Source organism: Octodon degus, unplaced genomic scaffold (genome assembly GCF_000260255.1).
Source record: "Octodon degus isolate 3935 unplaced genomic scaffold, OctDeg1.0 scaffold00147, whole genome shotgun sequence".
Lineage (NCBI taxonomy): Eukaryota > Metazoa > Chordata > Mammalia > Rodentia > Octodontidae > Octodon > Octodon degus.
This window is the reverse complement of record NW_004524723.1, coordinates 1936746-1952503: the sequence shown is the minus strand read 5'-3', so window position 1 is coordinate 1952503 and position 15758 is coordinate 1936746.

Here is a 15758-nt window from a genome sequence, read left to right as displayed (position 1 = left end):
TTTTTTTTTTTTTTTTTTTTTTTTTTGATAAGGCTGGTTAAGAGTTTGTCAATTTTATTTAACCTTTCAAGGAACCAACTCTGATTCATTTAACATTTGTCCTGTTATCTTAATCTCCATTTCATTAATTTCTGCTCTGATGTTTTAATTTCCTTCCTAGTATGAACTTTGGGCTTGACTTGCTATTGTTTTTCTAGAAAGTAAGGTTCAATATTAGGTTGTTTATTTGAAGTTAGGTTGTTTTTTTGTAATATGGGAATTTACTGTTATAAATTTCCCTTGTAAAAATGTTTTCCTTGTAGAACTTTTTATTGCGTACCACAAGTTTCTGTATGTTGTATTGGCATTATTCTTTAACTGTAGAAACTGTCTAATTTCTTCTTCAATTCCATCTGTGCCCCATTGGCTGATCAGAGGGTATGTTATTTAATTTCCATGTGTTCATGGAATTTTTGTGGTTGCTTCTGCCATTGATGTCTAATTTCATTACACTGTGGTCTGATAATATTCGCAGGACAATTTCAGTTCTTTTACATGTTCTATGAACTAGTATATAGTCTATTTTGGAGAATGTGTCATATGCAGCTGAGAAGAATGTGTGTTTTGGTTTTGGGCAGTAGTAAAGTTTGGTTTAATTCTGGTATTTCTTTGTTGATTTTTTTTTTTTTTTTTGGTCTAGTTGATCTGTCCATTTGTGATAGCAGGATATTGATGTCCTCTGTTACAACTGTATCAGTGCTTATTCGATTTTTCATGTCTGTTAATATTTGTTATATATAGTTGAGTGCATTGGTATTTGGTGGACATGTAATTATAATGGTTATAATTATAATCTCTTTTTAGATTGTTCCCTTTATAAGTGTATAGTGACTTCTTTATCTCATTTAATCAGTCTTGGCTTGAAATTCACTTTTCTGAAAATAGAATAGCTACCCGTGGGTTTTTGGTTTTTTTTGTCTGTGTTCTTCTTTTGAGGAGTATTGCTTTATATTCTTTGACTTTCAGTCTATGAATTTCTTTTTTAAATTAAATGTATCTCTTGTATGTTGTATATTGTTGCATCTTGCTTTTTGATCCATTCTATCAGTTTCTTCTGATTGGTGTATTAAGACCATTGACATTGATGATTAGAACTAATATGAAAACATTTCTTTTCTTGTTGTGGTACTGGAGATCAAAATTGGGACCTTGTGCTTGCCAGGCAAGCGCTTATGCCACTGAGCTATAGCCCCAGCCTGATTATAACTAATACATATTGGCTTATCCTTGTTATGTTATTTTTCAGTTGTTGGTTTCATTTTCTTTCTTTCTGTTTAATGACTTGCCTTGTGTAATAGATTCATTCTGTTGTGATTCATGGAGTTGTAGTCTTTATTTTCTCTTTCTAGAACATTTTGGAGTGCTGGTTTGGCAGCAGTGAATTTCCGTAGTTGTTTTTGTCAGAGAAATATCTTATTTCTTCATCAATTTTGAAAGCTGGTTTTGCCTGTACGCAGTCTGGGTTGGAGGTTTTCTTTGAGGTCTTGAAATATTTCACTCCAGTTTCTTCTTGACTTGAGAATTTGTGTTGAAGAGTTTGCTGTGATTGTGATGGCCTTTTCTTTATAGGTGATTTCTTTTTTCTAACAGTTTTTAATATTTCGTCCTTCTGTTGAATTTCTGGAATCTTGAGAATTATATGCCTTGGTGTATATTTTGTTTGATAATGGCTAATTGGACTTCAGTATGCCTCACTTATGTGTATGTCAATTCTTGGGCTGGTGAGATAGCTTAGCAGGTTAAGTGCCTGCTTAGGCAAGATCGGGGGCCGGGGTTTGTTCCCTGGTATCATATGCCATGCTGGCCTGCCCTCGTGCATGCTGATCCAGTGCTGGATTCAGGTGTGGTAGTGCACACCTGTAATCCCAGTGCAGAGGAGGCTAAAAATAGGATCACTATAAATTCACACTGTATAGTGAGACCCTGCACCAAATACATAAATTAAAAAATTCTTTTTCCATGCTTAGGAAGTTTTCTGCCATTACTTGTATAAACAGGGTTTTTTTTTTTTAATGTAGTTTGTACTATTTCTTGATGCTTCATTGATGCCAGTCAAACTTATGGTGTTCTTTGCAACATAGCAACTGTTGGATTAATTTTTCAGGTCCTTTGATACTTTAAGAAATCTTCCTTTTCATGGTTGCTTACCACAGTCCATTACATTGGCTATCCATACATTGTATCCATACATTGGCTCATTCTGTTGTGTATATTTCCAATAGAAATTTTTAGTTTCTTGTGTATCTATTTGAATCTATTTCATGGATTGCATTTCCTTCCTATATTGGGCATTCATGGTTTCTGTAATTTTCATAAGATTCTCTATTTTTTAATCTGTATTTGCTCTATAGTCACTTATCATGTCTTTCATTATGGTCACTGTCTCTGTATTTATCTAAGAAATTATTTTTTTATTATTTCTTTGATTTTTTTTTCTAGAGCCTCATTCATCTGCTTTGTTGCTGCTGCTATTACCAAGTCAGAGGTTCCAGGTGGGTAGCTTTCTAATTGTTCCACTTTGTTGCCCCGTTTGTTTGCCTTTGAGCTCAAAGTTTGGGTTGCATCTTGCTTAAATAAATCTATTTTTCTCTTTAAGTTTAATTCCTGGGTTGATACTTATAAATTGCCTTATGGCAAGTAGCTTTATTGCAGGTACTTGAAAACCTTAGGAAATGACTATTTCTTAGGTATGTCTTCATGGTGTAGCTGGATTTTGGGTTTTGAGCCTATTGCAAGATCCTACCTCAATTTATTGGAAATGAGAAGTTGCTGCATATTTGACATACTCTCACATTCTTTGCCACTGGCCTATAGTATTATTTATGACCTTTAGGCAATCTTAGCCTTGGCATACCAAGAAAAACAAATGATTAGAACAATTATTTCACTTTTGTTAAAGTAGTACGGTCAACAACAACAGTAGCATCAAATACAGACTAGGAAATGACAAATTGTGGTAACTATTAATTTGCCATCTTTAACTGTGTAAACTAGATTTTGGCTATGTAACAAAATCTAAAGCAAACAATAAGGCTAGATATAGTAAATACGACCTCACTATGGTGATTTCACCCTCAGGGGAAAAAATTTAAAAGAGATTGGGGAAGAAAAAGAAGTAAAACAGGAAGAGATTAGAAGCAAGGCTTGAGGACAAGGAAAGATGATGCAAACTTTGTGAAACTGGTGAAGATAGCAAAAGAGAGAAGGAAGAAATAAAAACAAGAACAAAAACCTAGAAACCCTGTTCACATTTGTATAAACAGGAGGAAACAAGGCAAAACAAAAACAAAAAGGAAAACAAGAAAAGAGAAAAAAAAAACCTACAGGAAAACAAGAACAAAAAAATCCTCTTTAAAAAAAAATCCTCTTCAAGGCATGTCTCTGCTATTATTGGTGGACAAAGTGGACAGACAGCTATATCTAGGCTGATTAATCCCAGAAAACCAGCTAGAGATTTATAGTGAGATAGTGGATAATCCTAGCAAGCCTGCACCTTTAGTTCCATTGAACTTGAGGCTGGTTTATGACTGTCATACCAAAACCAACTTGTCTCAGTTACTCTTTGCTCATTGCTGAGACAAATACTTGACACCCAAAATGAAGGAAGGAAAAGTTTATTTAGCTAACAGTTACTGGAGGTTTCAGTCCATACTCAGCTGGCTCCACGGCAGAGTGGCACATGGCAGAGGCCAGCAGTTCATGGTGGTAGAAGGCAGCAAAACAGCAAGAGCAAAAGGGAGGAGCAGTGGCAACAATGGCTGCATTCAGGCTATTGCCCCAGGCTGGATGTAGTACTCACACCCATAATCCTAAAAGCACTTACACCCAGGGGATCAGGAGTTAATCACAGAGTGTAGAAGTCGGCCCCATGACTGCATGAGGCTTTAGGGGTACAACTGGACACAAACCATAACACCACTTTATTCAGCCTGTGACACTCTGTGTGCCTCCTGCTGGCTTGAATTCAGCTCCTTGACCTGCTGAGTTGAACTCAGTTCTCCCTCACTCTGACACTGGAAGTCATTAGATGAAGCCAGCCTACAACTTCTTTTGAGTTCTGAGCTCAGTTGGTCCCTCTCTGAGATGGCTGCTGGCCAGTCACCCTCTTCTGGGAAACATCTGAATCCAAATAATTCATCAGCCACTACAGTCCATAGTCCACTGTGTACACAGCTCCATTCCACTGATGTATTTCTCCATGAAGGCTTCTGGGGTTGCCAGTAGTCACTGTGCACCTGTAGCTTTGAGCCACACCTCCCATGTAGTGAGTCAGAGCTCAGGGAGAAAGAATTCACTGCCACTTCCTACTTCATTGAGGTCATTCGTTTTGCTTTCCCTGTTGGCTTCAATTTTCACTTCAGATCTTTGCTAGGTCCAGGGCATCCATTTCTATCCTTCCTCTCTACTTTATGTTACTGCCTTGCAGTGTATGGATACCAGATTTTGGAGAGACTTTTTCTCTGTTGTTGACCACTCCACCTTCCCAGAAGCACTAAGATGTATATCCTTAAAATTATTCAAGAAATGTATGAAATAAAGCTATATGCTACAATTTGGGCAAACATGAAAACATTATGCTAAGTGAAAGAAGTCACATAACATGTAATTCCATGTATATTATATGAAATATCTATTTTTAGCTACTTTTGCTTTATAAATTTTTTCTTTAATTTTTATTAATGCATGTTTGCAGTTTGTAATGGTTATGTTTATCATGGGGAAGTGGTATATGTACTACATGACATATGTAGAGCAAACAAATCTGTAAAGACAGAAAATAGAATAGTGGCTACCAATAGCTGAACACTGGAGAGAATAATCAATGCATAATGAATCTGGAGGGGTTTTTTTTGAGTAATTAAAATATTTTGACATTATGTGGTGGTATGACTGCACAATATTTTGAAGGTATTAAAAGCCATTGAGTGATATATTTAAAGGTAACTAAAGTGGTGCATTTTACTTTGTGTGTTTATGTAAAAATAACTTGATTTTGGAAGCCTGCTGTAACATTCATCAAAACAAGGATACTCTGGCAAAATCTTAGTATTCATTCATTAATTAGTGTTTAGTGAGCATTTTCAAGATAGCAGGTACTAGAATATGTGCTAAGAAGGTTAAACAATGATAGTTGAACACCCAAAGCTTGAATCTAAAAAGAAGTGTATTATTGAATAATTAAAATCCACATGGTGTTACAACAGAACTGAATGAAAATTGATCTAAAATCATAGAAAGAAAACAACTTTGGGAGCCTCCTTTTAGATGGGCTGTTTGACCTTGGGTTTGAAGAGTTTGCCAGTAGAGTTGAGCAGGCCAGGTATAAAGATCATGTGCAAGGTCAAAAATGCAAAAAGGAACCATATGCCAAAAGTACATTTCCCCTGAGTTCGATCCCCGAAAAAAAAAAAAAAAAAAAGTACATTTCCCAGTCACAGTGCATGTCTTTGGAGACTTATAGAGCCAGTTTCCACCCAGTCACAACCAAACCATGCACAGAGCCAAGAGGTCTCAACAGACTCCAGAGTAGAAGAGGAAATTTTAGCTTTGTCACCCCTCATAAAGCTCCCTTGAGTTACTTAGGTTAAGCTTAAGCTATCCATGTCACATACTGCATGCAGTGTATGGCTACCTAGAGTGAGAATAGAGAAATACAATAGGAAATAGAGTTTAAACTTAATAGATAGCAGTAGCCACAAAGCAATTATTTACATGATTTTGTCTTTTCAATATTGTAGCTTTAGAATACTTTATTATTGATCCCAGCTTTATATTTAACCTTATAGGATCTGGGAACCTGAGTCTGAGGGGACTTTGGTCATTTTTAAACCACCCTCACACAGGCTTGTGGCTGATCACTTCCGTAGTATTGGTCCCATTGTTATAGACTGCTGAGTTAGGTAGAAATATTATAGGCAAACAGGGCTGTACCTCGGGAGAGTCAATACAAAAGGTGAAAATGAGGGCTGGTGAGATAGCTCAGTAGACGAAGCGCCTATTTTGGCAAGCGCAGGAACAAGGTTCCATCCTCGTCCCATGCCAGCCCCACCCCTGTGGTGTGCTGAGCTGGTGACGAGTCTGGGTGTGGTGGTGCATGCCTGTAGTCCCAGAAATGGGGTGGCTGAAAACAGGAGCATCACTATGAGTCTAAGCTGTATAGTGAGACCCTGTACCAAATACATAAGTGAAAAAAATTAAAATAAAATAAAATCTTGCTATGAAGGTCAAATGAGAGGTAACAGTGCCACATTTTGCTCTTACCGTATTTTTCCTTCAGAAAACAGTGGCTGCCCCAAATAAATCTTTATATGTTTTTCTGTCCTATGAATTAGTTTATAGTAGTTGTAGTTATAATAAAAGTATAGTTAAGGGGCTGGGGAGATAGTTCAGAGGCATAAGCACCTACCTGGCAAGTGCAAGGGCCCAAGTTCAACCCCCTCCACCCCAAACCACCCTGGAGCTCTGTTCTAGGGAACTGGGTGTGGTGAGCCTGTAATCCCAGCACTCAGGAGGTTGAGAAAGGAGGATCACTGCGAAGAGAACAGCTTGGGGGCTAAAAAGTGAGCATAAGGCCAGCCCAAACTGCATAGTAAGTCTCAAAACAAAAAATCCTGTAGTTAAATATACAATAAAACATTATAATTTTTAGTTTTTTAAAGATAAAGTCTTAATCTATACTTTTGCTATTCCCATTATTTATTATAAAATGTTGCTTCTCATCTAAGCAGGTTAATTTCTTTCTTTTTTAAAAAAAGTATTAGTACAAGGTCTACAGGGTCTCACTATGTAGATCAGACTCAGTGATTTTCCTATTTTCAGCCTCCCAACCACTGAGATTACAAGTGAGCACCACCATGCCCTGTCTCAATCACTTCCTAGCATGCCCCAGGGGTGGGCATGCTGGGGACTGAACCTGGCCACTGTGCTCAGCCTAAGTAGGAGCTTTAGAGTATGCTGAGCTATCTGGCCGGCCCTTTAAGTAGATTAATTTCAAGTGACCTTTTCCCAGGGCTATCATCCTCAAATAGGCTTTTTCCAAGGCTAATTTTATCTATAAGAGCTTTCTAAAACCTTGATTCTACTTCATGAATTTTAGTACCCACTATACGAGAAAGTACTTAGATATGTTGTATATTTTGTTTATGGAATTTATAAACCTGGCTCCAGATTCATTAGCCTAGATCTTTCATGGGGGGAAATTAAAGAAGCAGAGAGGGGCTGGAGAAATAGCTCGGTGGTCTGAGCACCTGCCTGGCAAGCACAAGAACCCAGGTTTGATTCCTGGTACCTATGCTGTGCCAGCCCTAGAACCCTGAGCATGTTGTGCTGGCCACCTAAACCAGGTATGGTGGTGCACTCCTGTAATCCCAGCACTGGGAAGGCTGAGACAGGAGGATCACTATGAGTCTGAGCTGTGTAATGAGATCCTGCACCAAATAAATAAAAGATGAAAACAAAAGAAGATGCAGAGAGGCTCCTCAGGGGACACAAATTTCCTTTTTCTCTTCTCAGTGCAACATATCAGGGACTGGTTTTCTGTGGAGAGGTGGGCAGGCAGCATTAACCCATATTCTGATAACCAGGGATGCCTACATCTGACCTAAGACTGATAAGGTTGTATGGCAGGATGGAGAGTAGTATAGGAAGCCTCAGCCTCACACAGCCAAAGGCATCCAGCTTGTCTAATTGGGCAGGAACAAAACCAAAATGAAAAGGTAACCAGTAAAGCTACCTGTCTCTGAAGTTTGGGAAAATGTGTTGGATCAGATTTAGATCCCAGGTGGGAAATGTGATGTTTATTAATGTAACCTATCTATGCACTGATTTTCTAAGATGTGATATAATGACCACAGCACCTAAGAGGGTTGCTACAAGGATTAGTGAGATTAAAGATGTGAGAAAACTTCAGCATGACACAATAACTGTGAGGTATTTTTACTGTTTCAAATAAATCAGATGAGGGTGGAGTTATATCTCAGTGATAGAGTGCTTCTTGGATGGGCAAGTGAGGGCTTGGTTTCATCTTTAGCACCAAAAATATATGTATACATATCAGGTGGAAGGCAAAGGGATTCCTCCTTTGGTTGATACATGACTCATTCATATAATATGCATGAGCAAGAGAGAAATGTAATGGGAAGTTCCCTCTGCCAAGTGGGAAGATAGATCAGTTGGAGGGATACAGATGCAGGCCATTTGTAAAGACAGGCAGCAGAACTGGCAATTATACTAGGAGTGTATGACTGCAGGAGAGCAGCATGTTGCCTGTCAATCAAAAGCCCAGCACATTCTTGAGGAGGATTAAAGGCTGAGCTGCAAAGAGGAGTCATAGCCAGTTCTGAACAGATTGAAAGCTAGATCTTTGGTGTGGAATTTAGTTACGATAGAACAATTCATCATGCCTTTAGTCAAAAACTTCACTGCTAAAGGATGCATGATTGGCAAAAGATGTGTTGGACTTCGTTCCTACACCCAGAGATCTCGGGGACAACAGAATTGTGAACCAGTTGGAGTTGAAACCTTAACATTGTGAATATATAGTTGCAGTAAGGATAGAGGCAAGCTGAGACCATATGTCTCGGATAGCCTCAGACCAACTTCCAAGTTGCTGAGTGAAAATGCCAGATCTTTTGGTTTTTAAGGTAAAGAAATCAGACATCTAGATTTTTCTACATTTTTTGTCCATTTGTGTAAATTCTCAACTAATTTTTTATTTTTATTTTATTTTATTGAGAAAAAATAGCAATGAGACAGTTTCAAAACTGATTAATAGGAGAGTTTCAATAATTAATACATTGTACATTGTCATCTTATTGGTTATCCATCGTACAAGATGCAGACAGGATGCAGATAGGATATTTTAAAAATTGTTAAACATCGTGACGTAAAAATACATCTTCAACTTTCTTGAGATTTTAGAAAACACAGTATTCTACAGTATTTGTAGAAAATTTAGAAAGCATAGAGAATGGAGAAGATACTATGATTTAGATCTAAAAATCGGCCCCCAAAGCCTCATGTGTGCAGAGACGGAGCTTTCAGAAAGTGATTATATTATGGGGATGCCATACTCATATGTGGATTAATCAATGTGGATTAATTGATAAGTCCATTGCTAAATGTATTGTTAGGAGATGGGGTTGATTGGAGGAGGTGGGTTACTTGGAGCATGACCTGGAAGATAAGTTCATGTTCTAGCCTCTTCTTTCTCTTCCTCCTCCTCTTCTTCTCCTTGTCCTCCTCCTTTCTCTTCCTCTTCATCTTTTTCCTCTTCCCTCCCCCTCTCTTGTTTTATTGAGACAATGTTCTGGGCTGGCCTTGAGCTCATGATAATCCTCCTGCCTCAGCCTCCTGAGTGCTGGGATTACAGGCACATACCACTATGCCTGGTTTCTGTCTAACCCCCTTGTTCTCTCTCTGTGTCCTGGCTACCATAAATTGAGCAGCTTTCCTCTCTAGGCCCTTCCTCCATACTGTTTCTGTCTAGGAGCCAGCTGATCATGGATGAAGCCCTCTTAACACTAGAAGTAAAATAAGCCTCTCCCCCATTAAGATGTGGGTGTTGGGTATGTTGTTCCAGTGACAGGAAAGTGACTGATGCAGAAGAGAAATGGAGAGAGTGAACCTGGTGTCCTAGACCAGAAGATAGTTTTGTTTTGTTTGTTTTTGCTATCACTAGGAGTTGAAGCTAAGGCCTTCATGCTGAGATACATTACTAGCATTTTATTATTTTTGAGTTTGAGGTAGAATCTTATTGAGTCAGTAAGTTGTCCAGGCTTGGCTTGAACTTACTGTCCTGTTGCCCCTTACCAGAGTACTGGGATTGTAGACATGTACCACCATGCCAGGTGAGGGTGGTTCTCTGAGCAGCACTGCAAGGGTGGTCCCCAGTTTCCTGTAGATGGCAAGATCCAGGCTCATCTTCCCTGCATATGCCTGCAGTCCTAAGAGCACGGTTTCCTTTGAAAGAATCCAATATTCATGTGTTACAGACCTCTGGTGGGCAAGCCCTGAGCACTGTGTCTCCATAGCAACCGAGATGGACAGATTTGAGTCAGGAATGCAGGTGTAAGAACCTCCATGCCTCTGTTGCCCAGGCCAAGTGAGACACTGCATAGGTTCTGGGGCCTACTGGTTCCTCCCCTCAAGGACCCCCCACCAGGTGGAAAGGAAACTGAGCGCTTCTTTTGCCCTGCACACCTCTTTAAACTCCCCAAAAGGTGCTTTATCAAAATTAAGAGCCAACAGTTTTAGAGATACTGCAAGTGCTGGGGCCCTAAGGGCAGCAGTGCTCGTACTTCTCCTGCTCCCCAGGGAGCCTCTGAGATCATCTCAGTAAAACTTTAATGCCTGGAAGTCAATTAGGGTGGAGAATTCTCCTGCAATCAAAAGAAGCAATGCTTTTATTGGAGAGGTGCAAACTGCAAGGAAAGAGGCAGCTGTGCTAGGCTCTGGGAAGCTAATTGCTTGGGCTGGGAGAGTTATTTGGACAATAAGGGGGTGTGTGTCTCAGAAACCAAGGCAAGGGGAGGGGCAGGGAACAGATATTGGGGGCTTCCTATAGGCTGTAAAGTTCACAGAGCATGTCCACATCTTTGCTTCCTCAGATTCTCCCAGTGTTGCTAGTTAGTCTAGGGTCTCACTAACAGTTCCACAAAATGGAAATTACTGCCTCCTCCCCCTCCCATTTTAGAGGAGGAACTAAAGTTTGGAAAGATTAAATGTGGTGGGCCGGCCAAATAGCTCAGTGGATTAAAGGGCCTGCAAGCAGGCACAGGGGCCAGGAGTTCAATCCCTGGGCCTGCCCTGCTGGCCCCACCCCTAGGGCATGCTGAGATGGCAGTTGAGACTGGCATGGTGGCATGCCTGTGATCCCAGCTCTTGGGAGGCTGTAAACAGGTGGATCACTATGAGTCTAATCTAGTAGTGAGACCCTGAACATGCTGTAGACTCATACCTAAAATGCAAAAAAAAAGAAAAAGAAAAAAGATTAAATGTGGAACCGGAGTTGAAACCTTAGGTTGCCTGTTTTGGAAAGCAGACCTGGCTGGAGTGCAGAGTGTGGATGAGAAGTAGAAAGCCTATCTTTCTTGAACTGTTCCCCCAAAACTGCACGTTTTCAATCACATCTTAAGGGAATTCTTAAAATCTGTTAGAGGAAGTCATGTAAAATTTAAGACTTAAACATCAGTGGACAGATACATAGGTTGTACATGTCCATTCTATCCAACTACTGTCGCATGACAAAATGACCCCAAACCTAGTGTCATTGAACTTTGTTCAGATTCTTTGAGTCAGAAATTTGGGCTAGGCAGTGGTGGGGATGGTAGGTCTCTGCTTCAAGAGGTCTTTTTCAGCTGGAAAAATGTAGAGAAGGGGCTAGAATCTTCAAAAGCTCAATAGGCCAGTTACCCAAGGTTGCTTGTCTCATGGCTGTCAGCTGCATGTTCAGTGGGGGCCATTGGCCAGAGCAGCAGCATATAGCCTCTTTCAGAACAGGCTCAGAATGTTTGTTGTGTCAAACACAAAGTTTGGCTTTACCCAGAGTGAACCTCCCAAAAGCGCCAGGCAGATATGAGCCGCTTCTACCGTACTGTCTTGGTTAGACAAGTCACAAGTTCAGTGGAAGGGCCCCTGAGTCCTTACCTCCCAGTGCTGCCAAAGCATATGTAGCCATTGCCATAAAAAAGCCCCACTGCCTTGTCTTACCCTTTATAGCCTTATTATTTAATTCCTCTGTGACCTCTGTGATTCCTGTGAGCATTGTAGGAGTCAGCAGGTACTGCAGTCCTGCTTTGGCCTTGTTACTAACTGGCTATGTGACCTTGGACAATCACTCGGTCTATCCAGGTTCATATTTTCTGATTTACAAAATCAGAGTTGTAAAAAAAAATTAGAAAACAAGGGGTTGTAATAAAAATAAGCTTAGATATTTTTTGTTACTCATCAAATATATTTAAAATGGGTCTGTTATATAAAACCTGAGAATGGAATTGTTATGAGGGATTGGAATATTTTCAAGCTGCAGGCAGAAGTCCTTTGAGCAGGAGCTTGGTGGCAAGAAAGGTAGCAGTGGGGAGAGGACTTTCAATGGTGGGGAGATGCAGTAAGGGCTAGAGAGATAAGTAGTGTATATGAGCCCTGCCTGAAACCAGAAGGTAATGGAAAGTGGCTTAAGGCAGGTGTGAGCTGCCAAATGTCACTGCTACTAGAGACAGGGAGAAGAAAGGAGTAGGGGACTGTGGGGCAGCTCAGAGACGCTCATGGGATCACAGCTATGCCCTTGGCCCAGGCAGAAGGAACATGGAAGGCTCAGAATGAGAGACATAAAGGGAGGGTGAAGCTGTGAGACTGGCTGGAAGAATGAAGAGCTTTAACAGTAGGACTCAGGTAGTAACTGGCAGACAGGGCCAGCTGTGTGTGTGTGTGTGTGTGTGTGTGTGTGTGTGTGTGAGAGAGAGAGAGAGAGAGAGAGAGAGAGAGAGAGTATGACAGAGCAATAGAGGCAGACAGACAGATAGACAGACAGACAGACCTGTGTAGTCACACAGGGGCCCTGAAATTAGAAGTGGCTGGTATTTGGCTTAAAGCTCTATTGTCACCATTTAAAAATTCTTAGTTATTTATGAATAAGGTCTTAAAGTCCCATTTGCATGAGTGACACAAATCATGCAGCTAGTCCTGCTGGAGGATAATTTGACTGTTGCCTTCAGGTTGGGTTCTGAGACTCAGCTGCAGAGTGTGTGCCCAAATCTCTTGTGGGATGGCAAAGATGAATCCTGTGTGAGCTTGGTATCTGTAAGCTCGAGGCAGGGGCAAGGAGGGAAAATGCTTTGCCACTGGTGAAGCAGATACACATGAGATTTCCTCCTTACCCAAGATAGTTCCTCCTCAAGGTTGGGGCTGGGGAGGGGATGTATTGGGTCCCCAAGAGAGCAGACCTGAGCTCTGTGGACTCACAGAGCCTAGTCATGGCATTTCTTAGGTAGGACTTGTCCAGTCTGGTGAACTAGCCTTCATGGAAGGGTCAGCACCCTAGTGGGTTGGATGCTTTTCTCTGTTGGCTGTTTCAGGAAGGAAGTTAGAGTCTGTGAGTTCACATAGGCAGAGAGTGTGCAGCTGCTTTCTGAAGGTGCTTCTTGGATCTTGGAGATCACAAAGAGGTCACTACTTTCCTTAGCTCTTGACCAAAATCCCTGGGGGAGTCACTGAAAGTGTTCAGGCACTGAATGAGAGTTCTGTCACTGTGGAAAAAGCTGTGAGCTAGGAATGTGGGCCCCAGGCAAGCCTGTGCCATTAGCCAGCCCAGCAGGTGACAGTGACCCTTGCAAAGCAAAGATAGGAAAGGGGTGTGTGTGTGTGTGTGTGTGTGTGTGTGTGTGTGTGTGTGTGTGTGAGAAGTTATGCTCCATGAGGGAGCAAGAGAGAAAAGGAAAGAAGGGAAGTGAAGACAGATGAGGATGGGATAAGAGAGGAGGTTAGGATGTATTCCTATATAGCTAATCTTTTTCATTCTCCTTTTCTAAAGATATCCAGCGTCTCATTTACCTTGCATGTTTTGGATAGTTTCTGTTTGGGGTAGTCACTATGCTTTGGATAGTTTCTGGGTAGGCAGGAGTGAGGTGGGGAACAGAGCCTTGTGGGCAGGGGTGAGGTGGGGAGCACTGTCTTCTTTCTGCTGGGCCTGCTATACTTGTGCAAGTTTGGAAGAGAGTTTGTATGGACTGTGTATCATCTTGATCCTGACAATCTTAAGTAACAGACTGAGCTGTGCATTGTAACCTAAAAGTATCACAGGGTTTTTCTCAGGCTTCCTTGGAGCTTATGGATTTGGTCTATATTTCAGTGCCTCCTTGTCTCCTGTGGACTCTCCTCCAACATGGTTGGTTCCTGGCTCAGTCTAAGCCATCAGCCCTCTTGCTCATCCCTTTCCCAATTCTCCAACCTGCCTGCTATTCAGCACCCCCCACACATGGTGGGGAGGGGAGAATGGGAAGGAGGGAGACTTGGACTTTTAACACTGGTGATTAGACTGTTTTCAGGCTGGAGTTCCTACCTCCTTCTGTTGATCACCTCACCATATCATCATTTCCAAAGGTACCCCCAGTCCCTCCCTTTAATACGGGGGTCACCCACTTCCATTAATTTCTCCATTCCATGCATCTAGAATCACTCACTCCCTTTGCCACATTTGTGTTTCCCAGAATCTGCTATTTCACTCCCACCTTCTCTTCTCCAGCTCCTCTTACTATCCTAAGACCTCTGGGGTACTGACAGGCTGTGTTTGCACTTTCTCCTGTGGCCTGCACTGTCTGCACAGTCCCTCTGTGGACTGTGGTAGCTGACCACCAAAATGGCGTCTAATGTCTCTCACCTCCCAGTGGTCATGCCTTGTGTGAACTACTTCCACAGGGACTAGGGTTAACTTGTGTAAGCAACAGGGTACTGACAACATAAAGAGAGTGAAACTCTGGAGGATGGTCATGAAAGACAAGGGGGTCTTTCCCTCTTTCTCTATTTTCTTTTTGCACAGGGGACTGAACCTAAGGCCTTCACACTGAACTATGTTTCTAGCCTATTTATTTATTTATTTATTTATTTATTATTTATGGACAAGGTCTCCTAAGTTGCCCTGACTGGCCTCAAACTTGTGATCCTCCTGCCTTGTCCTCAAAGTGCTGGGATTATAGGTATGTACCACCACACCTGGCTCTTTTTTTTTTCTTTTTCTTTTTTATTATCTGTGCTGGAATGTTGTACATCACTTGTATGGTACATTAAGATACACTGTGAAAAGACCCAAGGGGTGAGAATTCACAGTTTCTGCCAGTGCTCTGGCCTGGCCACATGAGTGAGCCATCAGCAAAGCAATTCCCTAGTCTAAGCCAAGACCAACCTGCTGGAATCTTGACTATGTTGCCAACTCAGGTGACTGTGTTGCCAACTCAAGGTCTTTGCCTTTCTCATAACCTTCGTTGAATGTTCCTCCCTTCAGACTTTGCCTACCTCATTCTCATATTTTATTGAAAGCTCAAATTTCATTTCCTCAGTAAAAGCCTTCTTTGACAACCCAATGTAAATGCCTCCTTTCCATGACCTATTTCCTCACCTTGCAACCACCTGAGAAACCATGAGCCAGAACAGCCAGCTAAGCTGTTCTGGGTTTTCTAACACAGAGAACCTTCAGGAGTATAAATGCTTGTTATTATTTTAAGCCATTAAGTTTTGAGGTCATTTCTCACACACAGAAGATGACTCACACACACTATTAAGTGACAAGTTTGTCTTCCCCACTTTCCACCTTCCCGAAAAATGGGAAATCCTTTAACTCTGTTCTTCAGGCCAAAATACAAGTTTCTCCTCCTCTCCCTCAGCCTACATCAGCAAATTTTTTAAGGCAGCCTTACCCTAAAATTATACCACAAATCTGTTTGCTCTTATGCCACAAGTCAGGCAAGGTATGCTTGCCTTTTGCCTGGACTTGTCCAATAGTGGCCCCACTGGTTTTTCTATTTTTACACTTGTCTCCAGTAGTCAGTGCTTAAAACAGATAGCCAGAAAGATAGTTTTACAAAGTCAGGATATGCTTCTACTCTGTTCAGGCCCTCCAGAGGCTCACACCACATCATGAAACCCAGATAGTTCATTGTGGCCTGGAGACTTAAGTGATCTAGCCCTTGCCTGACACTGTGCCCCATCTTCTCCTACCTTTGCTAACT